Source organism: Ixodes scapularis, unplaced genomic scaffold, assembly GCF_016920785.2.
Source record: "Ixodes scapularis isolate PalLabHiFi unplaced genomic scaffold, ASM1692078v2 PGA_scaffold0__279_contigs__length_252992795, whole genome shotgun sequence".
Classification (NCBI taxonomy): Eukaryota; Metazoa; Arthropoda; class Arachnida; order Ixodida; family Ixodidae; genus Ixodes; species Ixodes scapularis.
In genome coordinates, this window is record NW_024609835.1 from 32,163,461 (window position 1) to 32,183,905 (window position 20,445).

Genomic DNA, 20,445 nt, shown 5'->3' on the forward strand with positions numbered 1-20,445 from the left:
CATACAAGAAACAATATGTACATTTAAAAACTGAGCATAATTACTTTTCTTTTTACGGTTCCACCAAACTAATTACGAGAAAAGTAAAAAAAAAAAGTAAGAAACGCAGATATTTATATGGCTTGAAGCCTAGAAACACAAGTCAAATTTATGTCTAATTTTTTTAACACTTGGGAAGAATATGTAACGAGTAACGTAAGTACGTTACACGTTACAGCGTTGAAAATGTGACGCGTACGTTACAACGTTACACGAAAAAATAACACGTTATGGGTGACGTCTTACTGGTAACGCAATACCGCCAACGCTGGGAGGGTGTCACCGAGATCAGTGTTGTCCCCCGCGATCCTCCCCCTGTGGAAGGGCCATTCGTTGTCTGGAAGTAAACAACGTAATCGCGAGGCTCGCAATAAACGCCTTATCAAATAGGGCCTGCAAACCGACCCACGAGGTATATCAGAAAGGTTGCAGAGCTTGTTACGATCACAAAGACGGTCAAGCGCCGCGACGCTACGCCGACCATGCACTCGGTAAGTGCTACTACCTATTCCAATCACCTTTTGTGTTTCACGTCCTATAAATGTTGAACTCGACCCAAAAAATACCTCTCTCGGGGTGTGGAAGTGGTGGTTGCAATCAAAGATCACAGCGCCATTTATAGCTTTCACGGGGCTTGTCAAACCTACGACATACAAGTTCTCTTCGCAAGGTTGAGGCTATGAGAAAAACGCTCGCTCTCCAATTTGAAGCAGCATCCGCACACCCTTAGAATTTGGCGTTTGTATCACAACAAAGAAGGATACACTTTAGGATTCTAAATTGATAAGCAGGTTCATAAAAAGAAATAACGTATAAAAATAAGTAAATAACGACCACAGCCTACAAAAGGACGCATCACTCACACTTCGGACGGGGTTCGGTGCCGGCATGGCGTGCGCACTACGCTTACGCCTTCTTCTACTTCAGGTTTGTCCTGTTTATTACGAAGTTGGTTGTTACTCGCGAAAACGCCAGCCGGCATCGTTCCCCAGTCTCCTTAAAAACTTGTGATTTTGGTGCCGTAAAGTGCTATCCAACCCTTGTGCTACGGTTGTAGAGTTGATGCTGCTTATCTCTGGTGACGTTGAACTTAACCCTGGACCCCTCACCGACGATCAAATACAAAAATTGCTGAAAGCTGTTGATTTATTATCAAATTTGGATAAGGGACAAGAAACGCTTCTAGGTCAAGAGGCAGAAATAAATAAAAACCAAGTTCTACTGGATAAGAAAATAGAAGCACTAAACGTGAAGTTCCATGCAATGAAAACGGATATCGCCTTGCTAAAAAGTTTTAAGGATGAAATGCAGGGTGGGTCAAAGCACAGTCAACCAGGCTATCGGCTCAGCTTGCCTCTGTCTGCTCTAAACAAGATGACCTGGAAAACATGTCGAGAATAAATAATCTGCTTTTTTATGGCATTATAGATGAACCTAACGAAACATGGTCAAAATCAGAATCAAAAATACTTCAGTTCTGTAAAGACAAACTTGAGGGGATTGCGGCAGCGAGTGACATCGAACGTGCGCACAGGCTTGGCCGCCCTAATCCAGAACGAACAATTCCGATAATTGTGAACTTCCAATCTTTTAAGGGTAAACAACATGTTCTGTCCCGTGGATTCAAACTCGAGAATTGTAACTTCTCTGTCGGCGAAGATTTTTCAAAGTTAGGTTCGAACTCAAGCTGCTGGTAGAGCTTGCTAGATCCCAGCAAAAGCCGTTTAAGTTACGTTTCGATAAGATTGTTAAAGATGAAAAGCACTACTATACTTAGATAACACTGAAGGGCATGTAAAATAAATGAATTCTTAGAAATCACTGTCGACGGCTGGGCGCAAGATAAGAACTGCACTTGAACTTATCGTCGTAATTGTGAACTGTCGCAGTGTGAAAAATAAAGTGGATGACTTGGCTGACGTCATTGCTCTAACTAAACCAAGTATCGTCATTGGTACTGAGTCTTGGCTGGAAGATTCTATTAGCTACGCTTAAGTGTTTCCTCCTGATTATGTTGCGTACCGCCGAGACAGAAACAAGCATGGCGGTGGTGTCTTTGTGTTAGTTCACGACAGTTTACAAAAAGTTCTGAGATCACGTTTGCTGGTTTGAATTGCGAATCTGTATGGTGTAAGATTGCACTAGAAAAAGCCGAATGGATTGCTGTAGGCTCTTTTTATAGGCCTCCTGGTTCAAACGAAGCTACAATGCTTCCCCTTTTAGATATACTGTCATCTATAAGCTATGGCGACTTTGTGCTTGGTGGTGATTTTAATTTTCCTGATGTGGAGTGGGCAGACGGTCATCCCATAACGTCAAATACTTCTTCCACTCACAGGACTTTCCTTAATTTTATTTCCTGCTTTGAGCTTTATCAGCATGTCTCATTCCCGACGAGGCTAGGCAAAACGAGGGCGAGATATGTTGGATCTGCTTTTTAGTAGTAGGAGGGGCCTCATAACGTATCTGTCCAGTATTCCTGGTATTAGCGACCATGAAATAATAATTGGGGGTATAACCAGCGCGTCCGGAACCAGTGGGCCGAATCCACCTAGAAGAGTTTTCTTTTATAATCGCGGTAATTACCAGGGCATCTCAAGTAATCTTCGTGACTATTTCCCCGAGTTTAGAGAGCTTTCCCACCTACTAGACGTTTAAACTCTGTGGAATTTCTTTAGGAATAAATTAAATTCTTTAGTTTCTGCATTCATCCCCTCCAAGGTACTAAGCTCCAGGCGACGCGGAGATAAACCGTGGATGACCGCTGAACTACGCTCCTTGTACAAAAGAAAAAAAGCGAGCATATTTCAGATACTGGAAAAAAAATATACAATTCTTCTCTTTCACAGTTAAACATTGTAAGTAAAAATTCAAATCTATGTCGGCTGAATGCAAACTCAGATTTCATGCGTCTTTAAATGATAAACTATGAAGTAACCCAAAGGAGGTTTGGAAATATGTAAACTCAAAAGCAAAGTAGCACTCGGGATTCCCCCGGTTAGTTACAGTGGTCAAGCTGTTACAGAAGAAGAATAGAAAGTGACACTCTTTAATAATTACTTTAATCGGTATTTTCGCTCACAGTGTCTAATGAGTATCCGCTCTCTTATGATCTCTCCCTAAACAGAATAGATTAAATTAAAAGTTCTTACACCGGTATATTAAAAATGGTAAATGGACTAAAAACAGACAAAGCAGGCGGTCCCGATGGTATACCCAATCGTGTTCTAACTGAATTTTCCGGGATCATCTCGTCATATGTAGAAATCCTTTTCAAAAAGTCGCTTTCCAGTGGAAAGCTCCCGAGCGAGTGGAAAACGGCAAATGTTGTTCCGATACATAAGGATGGACCAAAACATGTCGTTCAAAATTACAGACCCATTTCTCTTCTGTGCACCTGTTCTAAACTAATTAAACATATAATCTACAGCAACGTTTTCAGTCATCTAAACAAGAATAAGTACCTCTCACTCCCTCGCAACACGGCTTTAAAGAAGGATTTTCTTGTGAAACGCAGCTGTTCGAGTTTTATCACGATCTTGCATATTCATTCGACAACAGACTTCAAGTAGATTGCATATTTCTTGATTTTCAGAAAGCGTTTGATACAGTGCCTCATGCCTTTATCATCCATAAACTTTTAACATTAAACGTACCGACTAACATTATCCCACAAGGGCCAGTATTGGGACCGCTTTTATTTTTGACTTTTATCAATAATATTTCCCAATCACTGAAATCAAAGTTAAGGCTCTATGCCAAGGGTGGCCAAACCGCGGCTCTTTGCTGATCCAAGTGCGGCTCGCGGATCCCTCGTAAGGGGACACCTTCCCCCCGCCCCCCCTTCGCCCCTTTCCGCGTTTCCCCAGGAAACAAAAAAGAGAAAGGATTTCAGAATAAAGCACACTGCAGCTTGCTGTTTGGCAGCCTTGTACTCCCATACGTAGTGTCGTACAGTCGTGTGCCCCCATACGTACAGTCGGACTCTGAACAAAAGTTATATTGCCCCCCCCCCCTCCTTCCCCCCCCCCCCCCCCCCCCCCCCCCCCGCGGCTCTTAGAAGTTCCGTGGTGTTGTGTGCGGCTCTTAGGTCAGGCCAGCCTGGCCACCCCTGCTCTATGCGGATGACTGTGCAGTCTATTCTGAAGTTCGAGAAATTGCCGACTGTTGGGCACTACAAGATGATATCCGCCGTATCTCAGCCTGGTGCGACACACGGGGCATGAAGTTAACTATAAATAAATTTAATTGCGTACGTTTTACGCGTAAGTGCAAGCCTATCTTATTTACGTATGACATCAGCGGAAATTCTTTGGCGACAGTATCAGATGTAAAGTACCTTAGTTTATATTTTTCAGAAAAACTTACCTGGACAAAACACGTGGTCTACATACCCGCAAAACCAACTCGGATGCTTAACTTAATTAAAAGAAACTTCAGGGACTGCTGTATGAACATTAAAAGCACATTATATGTTACATATATTGGACCTATCTTAGAATACGCAAGTGTTTCCTGGGACCCCAGCCAGGCCTACCTTGCGAACCAACTGGCGAAACTACAAAATAGAGCAGCTAGGTTTATAGCAAGTAATTACAATTTTAGATCGGTCAGCTAAAAAGAGCACTGCATTTAGTCTCATTGGCCCACAGAAGGAGGTGTATGCGCTTAAAGTTGTATCATAGCATATTTCATAATTACCTCGGCATAAATGAAGCTAACTACATGCTGCCTCCCCACTTCACGTCAGGGAGAAGAGATCACTTAAAAAAAGTGAGAGAGTACCACTGTAGGACGGATGTATTTAAAACTTATTTTTTTCCCTCTACAACGACCGACTGGAACTCTCTACCGGAATATACAATTAACATCACATCTCCAACTTTGTTCTTCGATAATATCTTAAATGCTGATTTCCTGAACTGATTCGTGCGTTCTCATGCCCATGCCACTGTTCAACTGAGTACCATGTAAATACTACAAATCTGTTTTGCGCACTCATGTTATCGTGCCCTGTGCTTTTGTGCATTTGCTCATGTATGTGCACCCATCCCTCGCAATAATACCTTAGTTAGGTGCTGCGAGCTAACCTTAATAAGTAAATAAATAAATAAATAACGTATCTAAGCATGAGCGCCGGTTATGTATCCAGGAAACCTCTTTGCGTCGTGCATCACCCCATAAAAACGCCCACTCGTCTACTCTCCTGAATAACACTCACCGAACCAAGCGCTTTGCTCCGCTTCATCTTAAAGGCTAGTTCACATTCGAGATACGTTTGTCTTGGTGGCCTAACAAAAACGTAAGAAAACTGTGCTGTGTGAACCAGCATTAAAGGCTTCATGAATATATATACAGTTTGAATGCTTATGACTTTGTAGAGGTGGACTGGTCCTAATCTGACCCAAGTGCAGTCGTACAGACCGCCACTGATTCAGAAGCTTCTTTGTAGCGGTAAAATTGCGAGGATGAAAGGGTACTATTTATTTCAGTCTTGCCTTCGCAAAGCTTGATGACAGTCGACAGAGGGATTGAAACCACCCGCCTGACGGCAGTCGAGCGCGGCTCACGGATTGGACACTATGGCTACGTGAACAGCCGACTTCGGCTCGCAACAATCAATGCCTCGGCAGACACTCGGGTAGTGACTTTTCTCCAACCACTACGATGATGAAAAGGGCGATTCACACACTTTCGTTGAGTCTGACCAAGTGCCAGGGTTGCTATGGCAACAGCTGCATCGGCTCCGTCGCGAATAGGTGGCAGTAATTTACGAGCGAAATGAATGAGGTTTGATATACACGCGGTTTTACGCTAGTGGGTAAAATCGCCAAACATCGCCACAGTTGCAAAAACAAACTTAAGAAATATGATTATCGTTCACCTTCGAAGTCGGAACAAGCGACCACGTGGCCTGGTGCCTATCCTATGCTCCCAACGTTAATCATACCCATGCGCTGGGGTTTGCAAAGTCGAATACGCGTGCTGGCTCACCTCCAGTCATTGCTAGAGTTCGGCTATTCTCATCACCGAAGTGGTTGGACACGATCCACGACCCGAGTGTCCGCCGATGCATTCATTGTTACGAGTTGAAGTCGAGTGCTCATGCAGTTCACGGCGGGTCATCAAGCTCTGCGTCATCAAGCTTTGCGGAGACAGGATTGAGAGATAGTCTCCTTTTATCCTCGCAATTTCACCACGGCAAAGAAGCTTCTGAATCAATGGCGGTCTGTGCGAGTATACTTAGACCAGACTAGAGCCAGTTCACTTCTCCAAAGTCCTGAACATTCCAGCCCGATATCCTTTCATGACCTTTTTAACATGTTGCTCGAGCAGCATGCAGCTTTTCCGCTTAGGCGTTTCTGTTTAAAAACAAAGATACAAAAAAAACCTGTTCCTTAATTTAGACCATCAACAGGATTGATTGTATGAGATGTAAATATATCGTGATGCTCTGGCAAATGTGGCGACATTTCTTCCTTTTAATACAGCAGCTGTGATTCATGCGCTGCCTGCCTTGTCAACCATGCCTGAAATGTTGGATCAAGTACCGCCTGCAGCTGCAGGCCATACCTCAATAAAACCAAATACAAAAAATTCCCACTTTCTAAAAAAACGCAAAAAGATGAAATAAAATGAAGCGTTTCGACAGCTAACATCGTCGCAGCTTCCGCAAGGCGAGCAGGGCGAGCGAGGGCAAACTTCTGTCCTCGGCGAGACGTCACGCCGGCTCGCGGTTAGTGGGCGCCACCCAAACACATCGAAGCTGATAGTCGACTATTCGCAACATGTTTCTCGTAGCTAAGCATTGGTATGATCTGTAGTTTTTCCACTGTGCAATATTTAACATTCAGAAATTCCACCCCTTATTCGCTGCTTTCGTCGGGAAATCCACCTGAGAGCATCTGCGACGGGACAACCACTTTCATCGCATCACAGCTGGTGCCCATAAATGGCATAAATCTACCGCATTTATTCATCGGCCAATTAGTGTCAAGATATTTTTGTTTTCTTCCAAGAAACCAGAAGACTCCCTTTTTCAGCGAAATGATCCACAACACATGGCAGGCTTCCTCCCGACTTTCATGATATCATCGGCTGGGGGTTGGGATCAAACCACGAGGTTAGTGGGCTATCTACAAGAGGTTGATGCTTTAAACGTTTTGCCAGTTAGGTGTTGTGGAGGCTATCAACTTCTGTAACCAGGGAAAAGCTTTCGCTAGACCTTGCAGTTGTTCTTTTTTTAACACCAACCTTTCGAACCGTGTTCGCTGACAGTTCTGGCCAGGGTGTACCATGCAGCGTAAACAGGATGGGAATCCTACTAGCAGCTAAAACCATCTTTTTTTAATTTGCACCTCTGTGCTTTTGATTACAACCTAGCAGAATGAAAAATATGTCTTCGTTCCCTGGATAGGAGACTGTTTGTTCTGCAAACTACCAGAAACTGTGGATCATTATTTTATTGACGGCTTTGAGAAGATGTTTCGGGGGGACGTCGTAAAGGCAGTCCACGAAAATACATTATCCTCTCGCAGCATTCAATGCGCTTTCTGCCTATTGAGGCCAACGACACCGCTCCATTTGACCTCATTATGCTGTTAGGTTTTTATGGCATATGGAAATGTCGAGTTAACATAAAGAATGCCGTCCCTGAGCCAAGAACTGTACGTCAACATTTTGTTCAGTCAATACCACAAGTCCATAACCTGATGGTAATGAAATAATTTTAAGTCAACGACGTGGGCACCACACCTTTCGCCTCCCTTCCCCCCCCCCCCCCCCTCCCCTTATCGTGTGTGTGCTGTGTCCTTTTCCTCTTATCTTTCCGCCTACGGATCCCCAGGTAGCGGGTTGGAATCCCGGCCGAGGTGCCTGCAATCTGACAGAGGCGTATTACGAAAAAGGCGCCGTGTAACCGATATTTGGGTTGCACGTCAAAGGATCCCCAGGTGGGTGAAACAAATCCCGAGCCCTGCACTGGAGCGTGCCAGATGCCTTTCAAGAATTTAGGACGTCGAACCCCCAAATTTAAATTCGGACTATATTGAGTCGGAAACCCTGCGCTAAAAGCTAACGTATTTTGTCAAGGATCTTCGTAGCAACAGCAGCTATTTCGACATCGTTCGTTTTTCTTTTGCCACTTCGCCTGCCGCGCTCTTTGTGGATCTCAGTGATTCGCGCTGTGGGCGCTTGAGGAAAATGTAAACTAAAGAGACTCCTCTTGAGTAAGTCTGTCATCTCCAGTTCTTCCTCGGTGTAAATCTTTAAATAGCTGGATGAAATTCCGATGCGTTCCTTGTGGAATTTCGTACACCCGCTTCTGAGTTATAATTGGCCACTGCTTAAGAAACACAGGGCGCCACTTATTACAAGCTTACGTTATTTTCACCTCCCGCGTCTTTCCTTAAAAAAAAAAAAGTTAATTTGATTTCACCTTAGTCTGGTTATGGCGCACGGTGCGAAAAAAAAAAATAACTAAATACCCCGTCTATGGCAACAGTGAAATGTATCATCTCGTGAGGTCAATGCTGTATCTGTTGGAAACAAAACATGGGAAAAGTAGCAATTTTCAAAGGATTCGTGCAAATGTTTATATTTTCCTAGCATACTTGCGCATGAAGCAATACGATAGATCAAAATGTAAGCAGTTCATTGCTGTTTTCCACAGAAACATAAGTTTGTATGATGTGGGAGGAATATAAAATTTTATTTCTTGAAATTGCAATGTACGTGCGGAAGGCGTATAAACACCGAAACTTCTAAAGCTGTAACAAATGAAACAAAAATAAAAAAAAAAACATTCAGAATGTGGAAAATGTGCCCTACACCCATGGATATTAGTTGTGAAAGTTAGTGTACTCTAACAAACATTGTCTATTTTCGGTTTCTTAAAGAGTTAGCTTCCGTAGCACGTGTGCTTTTCAACGAAGGAAGGCTTATACTGGTGAAGCACAGATAGTACACCACACATCCCCAGTAGATTGTTTTGTGTTCGTTCTACCTTGGTTTTTTCGTAGACTTGAGTGCAGTTCCCTCATATTTAGAATTTTTGTGCGCATTCTTAAGAACATAAAACGTGCACGCCGGCTTAGGACAGCCTTCAAGTTCAAGTTTTCAAGTTTTATTCGCCTCAAAGACGTTCGTTCGAACGTATTACATGAGGGGGGGGGGGGTAGAAAAATACAATCAAATGCAAGATGGAATGGCAATCAAAGAACTAACTGAGGTGAAAAATTAACAACAAGCAAAAACAAAGAACGAACTATACAGGATTCGGAACAAAGTTTACACAAACCGGGCACAGCAGAACTGGGAACACAGTGTGCAATTTATAGTAAACACAAGCAGACATGGCGCGGAAAACATATCATGGAACCAAAGCCGAAGTTTTTTCGCGGAATATTATTTCGTTCTGTTCAGTGACTATGTCGTTAGGGAGAGAATTCCAATTTTTAATGGACAGAGCAAGAGGAGAGTATTTGTATCTATTAGTGCGACCGAACATAGGTGCAATTTTTAAGGAATGATCATGACGCAAAGAAATGTATGAGGCAGGCTTACAGTGAGTGAGCATGAATGATGGCATGTTGTAATAAAACTTATGAAAAAGAGTAAGGCGAGCGACTGTCCGACGTGATTCAAGAGAAGTTAAATTAGAAAGAACCTTTAGTTGGGAGACACTGATTTTCGTACTGTAGTTTCGATGAATGAAGCGGACGGCCTTATTCTGGACTGATTCTAGTCTATTAATGAGGTAAAGTTGATGAGGAGCCCATATGGTGCTAGCAAATTCAAGTTTCGATCTAACGAGGGTTTTATATGCAGTAAGTTTCACGTCCTGTTGAGCAAGGTATAAATGCCTTCTCAGAAATCCCAGAGTTCTTAATGATGTATTAACGATGTTTTCGATATGGGCATTCCAGGTTAGATCATCGGTAAAAGTGATACCTAAGTACTTGTATGAATGAGTAGATAAAATAGGATCGCAAAAAATTGAGTACGAGGGATTGTGGTGTTTTGAGGAATTAAAAGAAACAAGCTTGGTTTTAGTAACATTTATGTTCATTTGCCATGTTAAGCACCATTCACCCAAGATGTCGATGTCGCGTTGAAGGAGTTCCGAATCGCTAGGATGAGAAATTCGGCGGTACAGTACACAGTCATCAGCAAAAAGCCTTACTGATGACGAGATTAGTGAAGGTAAGTCGTTTATGTAGATGAGAAACAAAAGTGGACCTAAGACGCTGCCCTGTGGAACTCCGGATTTAACTGTAATGGCGGGCGAGGACGTGTCATCTATACATACATACTGCTTACGATTGGTGAGAAATGATGAGATCCAACTGACGATTTTGTCATTTATGTTTAATTGAGAAAGTTTTAGAAGTAAGCGTTGATGAGGGACAGTATCAAAGGCTTTAGCGAAATCAATGAAAATTGCGTCAGTAGTATAAGAGTCGTTAAAGTTATCGTGGAGATCTGTTACGAATTCAAATAACTGAGTATCACAGGAAAGATGTTTGCGAAAGCCGTGTTGTTGAGGGTGAAGATAGCTAAAGTTGTTAAGATAGTCCATGACTTGAGAGTAGATGACATGTTCGAATATTTTACATGGTATGCTTGTCAGAGAGATGGGTCTGTAATTTGAAGGGTCATTGCGGTTTCCATGCTTATGTACAGGGATGACTTTTGCAACTTTCCAATCGAGCGGTAATTCAGACAAATCAAGTGAAGCTTGAAAAAGGCGGCACAAGATAATTGATATTTTGTCTTTCGTTATTTTGAGAAAGTTAGAGGTGATGTTATCGTCCCCGCAAGCCGAATTTGCACGCAAACGTTCGATGACGTTTGCTACTCCGTTTGGTGTAAATGTTATGTCATCCATGCTCGTGCTGGCACGGCACAACGTCTGCGGTAATGGCAATGACTCATCCGTGAACACGGAACTAAAGAACGAGTTAAATATGGTTGATGAGTCATGAGGTGACAAAATGGTTCCACTACTATCGTGGAGAATGGGTGAGGGGTTATGCTTGCTAGGCGAGACCGCTTGCCAGAACTTCCTTGCATTAGTAAGTAACATGTTAGCCAGGTCGCGATTCAAAAATTTGAATCTACTCTTCTTTATCTCTAACCTGTAAGTTTTTGCACTTTCGTTATATTTAGACCACAAGTCAGGAGTGTCTCTTGACTTGGCTAAAGAAAATAACCGTTTCTTCCTGTTTAAAAGTTTTTTATGATAGTTATTAAACCAAGGACTCTTTAAGTTCTTATTAATGAAAACTACCGGAACACACTCCTTAACAATTTCGGTTATTTTATCCTTCAGTAGCGCCCAGTTCTCAGATACAGAGCGAGTGTCGAAGAATTGCAGGTACTCGCTTGAGAATGAGTCAAAAGAGAATTGCAAATTATAGTGATGCTTACGAATAACCATATGTTAAGCGGCGCCTATAACATAATTTAGAGTGTCCCCAGAGCTCTTGACGTCTAAAACATATGCTCTAATGCAGTTGAATTACGTGAGTAATGCCATCTTTGTTACAAAGACTGATGCAAGCAATTAGCTTTGTTAGGCAAGTGCAACCACCTTTCCCAAAATTGCTTTTGACAACCCATCACCTCATTATAAAGCTTAAAGCTACATTGAAACCGAAACTAGCGTTCTTCGGCTATCTACGCGATTAGGGAACATAATTCTCCGCACTAAATTTAATTTCTTGACGGTGTTTGGAAACCATCGATCACGAGTGATCGATGGCCTATGGACGCGGTCAGGAAAATGTTAAAAGCATAAAAATGCCTTAATAAAGTTCGGGTATAATTAAGATGTTAATCAGTTTCGCGTAACTGATTTTTTTTAGATATAGAGTTTAAGGTCGTGGTTTTATTTTGGAAACTTGCTGAGCATCATCGAAAAACACCAAATAAAAAGGTTGGAGTGTGATGGTAGGCACACGCTGCACTTTCCAGCTTTCTGATAAACCGCACAACTTGAAGGGTTTTTAAGTTTCGGTTTGCAATCTGGGCACTTCTCGGCATCCGCGCCCCGAGTGCAGTTTGCCTCTGCTGCGTTGCGTGAGGACAGCAGGGCAGATGTTTGCCAGACTTTTTTTATTATTATTATTTTGGTGCGACGATATATATATATACATATATGACGTACGCGAATAAAAGCAACTATGTTGTTACCAAATATTTCTGCGAAAGTGCCAGTATTTTTATTGAGCTAGATTTATTATTTTGACTAGTAATTAGTGAACATAGTTCCCGCGCGCCGCCGTTGCAGCGGGCGCGTTGTCATATGGTATGATGTATACTTTCTTTTTGGTCCAGCAAAATGAAGCACGGTAAGGCGTGCGCCGTGTGCGAGCACCTCAGTCCGGTATTTTTCAAATCGGTGAGCGAGTCACCAATTGAAAAACGCCCGAGGATACCCTAAGATAAATAAATGCTTCTTTTGGGATAACCTTATCGACCGAAGGAAACTTCAGGTGCCGATTGTAAAGTAATTATTAGCGGAATCAATTATATAAAACCCACTTATTAACTTTTTTTTATTAAATATACACCTTACAGGTCATATTTCAATTATAGATGTGATGCCCGTCTTCAGACTTTGCCACAGCTGTTGGACTTCATACCATAATCAATTTCACTTCAAGTTCGATCGCAGAGGACGGTAAAATAAATCGTCACAATGCTCGGCTTTTATATATATATATAGATATAGATATATATAGATATATATATATATATATATATACTTTTTGTTATGGGTTGTTGTTGCCAACTAGACTAATCCCGAAAAAACACGCTAGGATTGCAGCGCGTTCACTGTACTTGATGGGTTTAGTCGGCTATAGCAAACGCACAGTAGGGAACCGTTTTTTGCAAAGGTGATAGGGTACAATGGGCCTTCCGGTATGAACTGCGCATGTGCGAATCTTATGCGGCAGCATCTGCGCAGTTCGTACCGGAGTGCCCGTCTAACCTTATCGGATGAGCAAAAACGGTTCCCTAAAACCAACGAGGTGCGGGGCCTTAGAGCGATAATGTGGCAGCTGAATGGGACCCCCAATTGTCCGCCGCGCATGTTGCACCGTTTTGACCACTAGTCACGCGGCGTTATAGTTTTACTTCTAGATTTTAGCTAAGTAGAGAGCACACATAACTGTTTATTGATCTTTAGTAACAGTACCGACGTGATATATGTTTCGTTTATTTCAAGTGCAAAATGTGCTTTTACGACAAAACCTCGGGCACCTTCGCAATGCCTCCGCTAGATGCCGTCAGCCGCGGTGCTGTATTTTGGAGTTTTATCGAAGGTAGACACTGATCCCTGGGGCTAACAGTATTGGAAAATAGTTTATTTGGATTTTACAGCGATCGCAAAACAAATCTCGGCTCAGTTTTGCGTAAAAGCCTCATGATTTGGTACGGTCACGTGTCTAGTGGTCAAAATTGTACAACATGGTGACAGCCAAGTGGGAGTCACTTTTGCCTAGTGAACGGGATACCAGTTTATAGCTCTAAGCCCCTCTACCTCGTTGCCTAAAACTCTCTAATGAGAATGGTACCGTGACGATGCATGTTAATGCGAAAGCATTAACTGTCCCATGGAGCGAACCGATGTCATCAGCTTTTGAAGCCGCGGCAAGCGGCACCTAAACTCCCCTGTCCCAATGGAGCGAAGCCTGTCGTCTGTGGCAGCGATCTGATTGATAGGCTCCTATTGGCTGGCGCGCGTCATAGTTTCAAGGAACGAGGCTCCCATTGGCTCTCGCGCGGCGTAGTTCCCAGGAAGGCCACCATGCAGAGGAGCCCTCTTCATGGCGGCGCAGCGCCCGCAGCGGCCCGGCCACCGAGAAGAGGTGTGGGATTGGCCGCAGAGCCCGCACGGGCAAACGCCGGAGAAGCTGCACGGCCGAACTCAGCGCGGCGCGGCCACTTCACCTGAGCGCGCGCTCGGCGTAGTGGCGAAACGTGGCCGTCCCGAAACGTGGCCGTCCACGCCAGTACGCCGCAGACGAACTAAGGGAGCGGAAGAACGACATGCATGCTTTCGCATTCACAACTGATAAGTGCTTAGATGTCCTCGGAATTTTGGGGCTGCTTGATTGGCTCCATCGGATTATAGCTTCAGCTGCGGTCAGACTTATAGTTAAACGGAGTACTATAGACCAACTCAATTCACAGACGTTAAGCCACTTTGGTGGAGCTGCTGTCGGTAGTGTGTATGCGAAGACGCTTCACTTCTCCCGAATTTGGTTTCTGCGAACGCGCAGTGCCCGTGCCTGGTGTGGGCAAAGCGGGTTTGTTTGGAAACTCTTTGTTGCTGTCATAGAATTGTTCACAATAAACGCTAAAGGTTCAGTTGGCGGTAGTGTGCTGTTGCATTTTGAAGCAGACGGCAACCACTCTAACATTGACTTCCGGTAATGCATTCCTATACGTGGCTTGCACATGACGTCATTTCCGATGACCTCCAGAGAAAAGAGAAAGAAGGAGCTCCATTCTTATCAGGATCCCCCTTTGTGCCTCCTGAATTTGCACAGGCGTCGCTATTCTCCTCCTAGACGATTATAGAAGATTAACCTGTCACTCAATATTCTTACAAAAGCAGCTTCCGTTTCCTCCTTTTACATGGTGATCAAAAGTATGCCATGTGACGTCAGTGCAAGGAGCCTATGGGAAAATGCAAATACATTTTCTCTGCGCGCTTGTTTATAAGATCAAATATTACTTAGTGTTGTGAAAGAAGAAAAAGCTTGGAACGCTTTACAATCCGATGTACAAAAATATGTGTAAGTTAGAGCGTTTTTTTTTTTTAGAATTCATGGCATCGTACACTGCGCTAAAATAGCCCAATAGACATGTATAATACGTAGTGGCGTTGCAGACCGCTATTGTAGGGCCCGTATTTCCGCATATAGTCAATGCCATAAAGCACATAGAGTAAATTATCTTGACAAAAACTCAAAAGGATCCTGATATATGCCAAATTAAACAATCAAAACAGACGACAAGAACGAGGCGCGGAGTTATGGAGCGAAGAACAGGTACTGGATTAGTAACAAACTGTGCATGAATAATCAAAAGAAAGCAATAACCGAGTATTGTTGCTCTCAAATAAATACGATTGTTGTTGCTCTAAGATTGTTCAATTTGCTTGATTTTAGAGATTGTATTCACATATCATGCTGTAAAACATAGACCTGGGCCTCAATTTTCGCTTACTTAAACATCGCTCAGTAATAAAAAAAAAACAGTTAACTAAATACCTATTTCTATTATTCCCAAGTGAAGAGAAAGATATCACGTACGCTTTCTCGTAGAAATACACAGGAAGACTAAAAAAGTATTCTAATTTCTGTCTGCTTCGATTTCCAACCGGAAGTCCCGTAGCACTAGCGCCAGCTGAACCGCTAGCGTTTATTGTATAATAACTCTATGGTTGGTGTATACTTTGTTTTGTCGGGCGAGAAGCTATCGGCTCTTTTTTTCGGATTCGTTTAAAAATAGGAGACCCTACTTCGTTTAATGAGTTGATGGGGCCAATCAAATAGCGTCAAAAGTGAACAAAATGGTGTTCGTCATGTTTCTGTAAGCATTCAATCACCACCGAACCAATCATACACAAAAGAGGCTCAGTGACTTGCGCTTTCGACGCTGGTTGACTGATCCCATTTAGACTTAAAGGCCGTCGACTGTCGGCCAGACTCGAGATTCTGCAAGGCATAAGATCCTCCTCATCACGGAGGAGAAAGAAACAGGTAAAGCTGGACATGGTAGAAGGGGGGAGAGAGGAAGCGGGGGAAAGCGGGGAAAGCGCGAACTGGTCGTTGGTCTTTAAGCTGAGACGAAGTATAGACCGACACTCGAGCTTGACATCACGGAGCTGCGGCGGCGCTGCGATCGCTCCGGAGCCGGGGGGGGTGTGGGCAGAAGGGCGCACGTTTTGCACGGGCGTCATAGCATTTAAGCATGCCGCGAAGCTGTGTTGCCGTTCATTGCACCGAAATGTACAAGCAAAGCGGCGGAGTGAGTTTCCACAAGTTCCCGGCAGACTCTGAAAGGCATAGAAAGTGGATAATACCCGTGGATCGAAAAGAATGGTCGCCTCACGCGATCGACCGTTTGTGCGGCAAACACTTTCCTGAAGGCAACTGCGGCTTCCATTTCAATCTCCGTCCCGAGGCTTGCTTATGTGCAGGGAAACTGTTGTCTGATCGAGACCACTCGAATTTTGTTCCCATGGCGTTCGCGCACAAAGCATCGGCCAAGCGCTCGTCGGAGGCTCGCTACGCCCGTGCTACCCAGCAGAAGGGGATCGGCAACAGAACGGCAGTGTTGTAGGCGTTACCGAAAAAAAGTAACGAAATACGTTACTCGTTACTTGCAAATAAAAGGTACGCGTTACTGAGCTACGTTACCTAAAAATAAAAGGAACGCGTTGCCGCTACCGATAAAAAGTAACGCACGTTACTTCTGCGCAGGGATGGGCAGTATTTCAAATACAATTTGAAATACGCATTTCAAACACTTTGTGTTTGAAATACGTATTTGCATTTAATTACAAATTGGGCAATGTATTTGACGTGTGTATTTAAATACTAAAAGGTGAGTATTTTAAATACAATTGTAATTAAATACAATTTTGTGGGCGAAAATACATCCCTCAAAGTTATTGTCACTGTCCAGAGCAAGAAGAAAACTACGTTCTGCACCGAAAGCAGTGTCTCTCAATCAAGCACCAGCGTTTAGTGACTTTGTGATTACGGTGCTAGTCCAGTTCAAGAATAGTGACGATATCGGCGTTCACAGGCAGACTAGCTAAATAAGTGCCTGTGACAACTTGTGATGCTTTCCAGCCTGATTTCCATCCATATTTTTGCCTGGAACATTCTAAATGCGCGGGTCGTCCAGACTTTCGTAACTGGTGCGAATTGCAACAATAAAAAAATTCTCTAGCTAGTGCTGCGCGTCTTGGCCGTCTCGGTTCTTTGTTGGTCTATACCGAAATGTAATCGACAAAAAAAGCTGCTTGAAGCTCTGTACTTTTTTCACCTACTACGTCCAAGCTGATTATATTTTTTGTGATTATATTTCTATTACGTTACTAGAGCCTCGCACACTAACTGCCGAGTGTGCGATGCAAAGTTAAAATGAGATACCCAGAAACCCGTTGCAGGTGCCCTGAAGTCGCTGATGCAAATGTTGAGATATATGTATTTAGAAAAGTATTTGGAGGAGACCAAATATATTTGGTTGTATTTGTATCTTGTACTTAAATGCTTTTTTAGAAATGTAATTATATTTGTAATTAAATACATTTTTGACGAAGTATTTTGTATTTGTATTTCAGTACATATTTGCATGTATTTTGCCCATCCCTGCTTCTGCGTTGCTTTTTTTTTAAATAATGATTTAACACAATTTACGGTTTTAACGATACAGGTCATATATCAAGGAACATTATGTTCATGCAGAAACTGAAAATAATTGCTTTATCTCTTTTTACGGTTTCACCTAAATACTCAGGAGTAAAAACGAAAGAAAAGCATGGCTTGACGCCTAAAACGCGAAAAAATTGAAGTGTAATTTCTTTAAGACTTAGGAAGTAGTAACGAGTAACGTAACTACGTTACTTGAAATAGTGACGTAAGCAGGTTACCCGTTATGTGTCGAAAACGTTACGAGTAGGTTACTACGTTACTGAAGAAAGTAACGCGCTACCAACAACGCCGTTACTTGTAACCTGTTACCGCCAAGAGTGCAGAACGGACAAAGCGTTACTGCTTGTCATGCTTTGTGGTCATGAGGGTAGGAAATATATCATACCTTCACTTGAAGACACTGTGTGTATTTAATCAATTAATGAACACACACACTTCCGCAGACCCACAGTCTGCTGATCCCGCCGGCAGTGCGGAAACCCTTTCGAAGTAATCGTAGGCCTCGAAAGACTTGTACAACTTCACCATGTCGGCCGTGAACTGGCTTGGCGAAACAACTAAATAAACGACGACGTGAGCCGTCGACTTCGGTGGCAGCAACTTTACGTCGGAAGTCCAGCAGGCCTGGTTTACGGCGTACGGATCCTCGTTGGCAACGCCGTCCACGCAAAGTTTGTTTCGATACCGCTGCCGTTCAGGCTCGGGCCACGAGCTAAAATAGTCGGGCATAGCCTACGACATACGTTGTCAGGAAATACGACGCACAAATAAAGATACAACCGTCCCTACAACGTCAACAACAAGCTCACGCCAAAGAACGCAATGGCGAAAACACGGAAAGCCGGGCTGCTTTTGCCCACATAGCTACCGCGCATGCGCGGCCTCCCGGCCGTGTTGGTAAACAGAGTCGCTCCGCGTGTCGGCCTATAGGCGGCCTAGTTTCGCATTGCATGAAGTGAGGAAGGTTTTTGTTTTCGTGTCTTCTGAGTACAGGGGCCCTAATCTGGACACCTGGCGCAAAAGTCGTCGAGAAATCTGGCGGCCGTGATTGGCCGACGCTGCACTTGACCTTGGCGCCGGCCAATCATAGCCGCCCGATTTCTCACCGACTTGTTCGCCAAGTGTCCAGATTATGACCCCAATTATTTCACAATTAGACGATGGGCAACGAGACTCCAATCGGAAGGTGCCCGATTGTGCAAATATTTTTAATGTTAATGAGCATACTTCATGAGATTATGTTGCTTGTTATTCCTTATCATTCCTATCCGGACGTGAGCACCAATGAGCAGCGTCATCCAGAAGGAATCATTGTTTTGTTTAAAGCATTCTTTTCAGTATGGTTCTCAGTCGTTGGTGGTACACTCTGTATGCCGCGTGTTTTGCGAAATGAAGGCCAAATTCTGGCGTAAAAACTATGCATTTTACAGGTATAAAATTGGAACTAGGGCAGTCATTGCCATGGGGCCTATTTATTAGAGCAAGAGGCGTTTTATGTGTTTATTAATGTTGCATAATTAGCTTCTTAGTTAGTGAAAGCAAGCCCATAGTTTCTATTAGAAAGTTGTCTGTGATCAGCGAAAACAACTAAATCAGACAATTTGAGAATGATTTGGAGCAAAGGGGTCCAATATCCGGGTCTGTGTCCAAAGACCCCGTACCCAGACGGTTCTCGCATTTATCACCTTCGTGTTTGCTTCCTTCGATAACGTTTACGCACAGCCACGCTTCTGGCGGCTTTCTAAAGTTCAGTGATTTAGGAGGTTTCGAAGATGCTCTCAAAGTTTCTAATTGAGCCCCTGAGTTTATTCTTACTAATGAGAAACGTCATAATTGTGTATACATGAGTAAATATTCCCCCTTGGGGATGGCTCATACGGCATTAATACTCTTTTTCGTGTGGTGCGTACGTTTTGCACGACTAGGCATAATTCGATACCTGTAGCGTGCCGTTAGAATAGCTGTAATCAGAATCCAGACAAAAAATTCTGCTCCGCTTTGTTCACTGGCAAATGTAAATCACGAGGAGATCTATGTGCCAAAAATCGGCCGAGGCCGACCTGGACCTCCGCAGCGGGCGCGGATAGCAAGTCATCGTGAGACTATTCATTAATGAAAAGACTTGTACAGGACCCCCCCCCCCCCCATCCCAATATTTTGACCACCCGTCCGTGCATTTCGGGATAAATTTAGCTGGATAATTGTCGTCACGTTACCTATGCGCCAATGCAGTTTTCTCGCTTAATCTGGGGGAAATAGGTGTCACGTGATTTGACGTCACGTGGCCTATAAATCAGGTCAGTTTGTCTGCTTCATTTCACAAGAAAATTTATATTTCGTGAACTAACGTCACGTCACCTATTGCACCAATGTAGTTTCCCATTAAATTTAGCGGCAAAATTGACGTCACGTTACCTATGTACCAATTCATTTCCCCTGTTACATTTAGCGAGGAAATTAATAAAAATATAGGTTCTTCACTCCACAGAACGACTACTTAATGCCCTCTAAATAAATCTAAACTATCACCCTTCAAATACTCTGTTTGATGCATTATAGGACTTCAAAGATAAAGGCCGCTGCCAATTTTTTTCTCTAGACCGGGCCCTAAAGTCCTGTTCGCACAAACATCACAGAGCAAACTCAGTGCTAGACACGTACACAACGCTGAATTTGGTTTGTATGAGCGTAAACTCAGTGACCCCACCTTTTACAGCGTACTCACAAAATTCTGCTCTAACTGGGCGCTGAGTTACCGGAAAAAGCAGCGCTGATGCAGCCCTGTATTTTAGTCGTACGAGTGTTGGACCGCATTATAATGCGGTGCAGCACTCATATGAACTGGAGTAAAGTTTCAATGGCAACGCGTTAAAGTGTTTACAAGTTCCCGTTTCTTTATACTAAACTAACATCTTTCTGCTTCTCTTTCTTTTCATAGCACAAA

The 20,445-nt window shown here is 43.4% G+C and overlaps 1 pseudogene; it reads left to right on the top strand.

Annotated features, from left to right (window-relative positions):
- Window positions 1-876: 876 nt before the first annotated feature.
- Window positions 877-1,854, top strand: LOC115322393 (annotated as a pseudogene).
- Window positions 1,855-20,445: the final 18,591 nt, after the last annotated feature.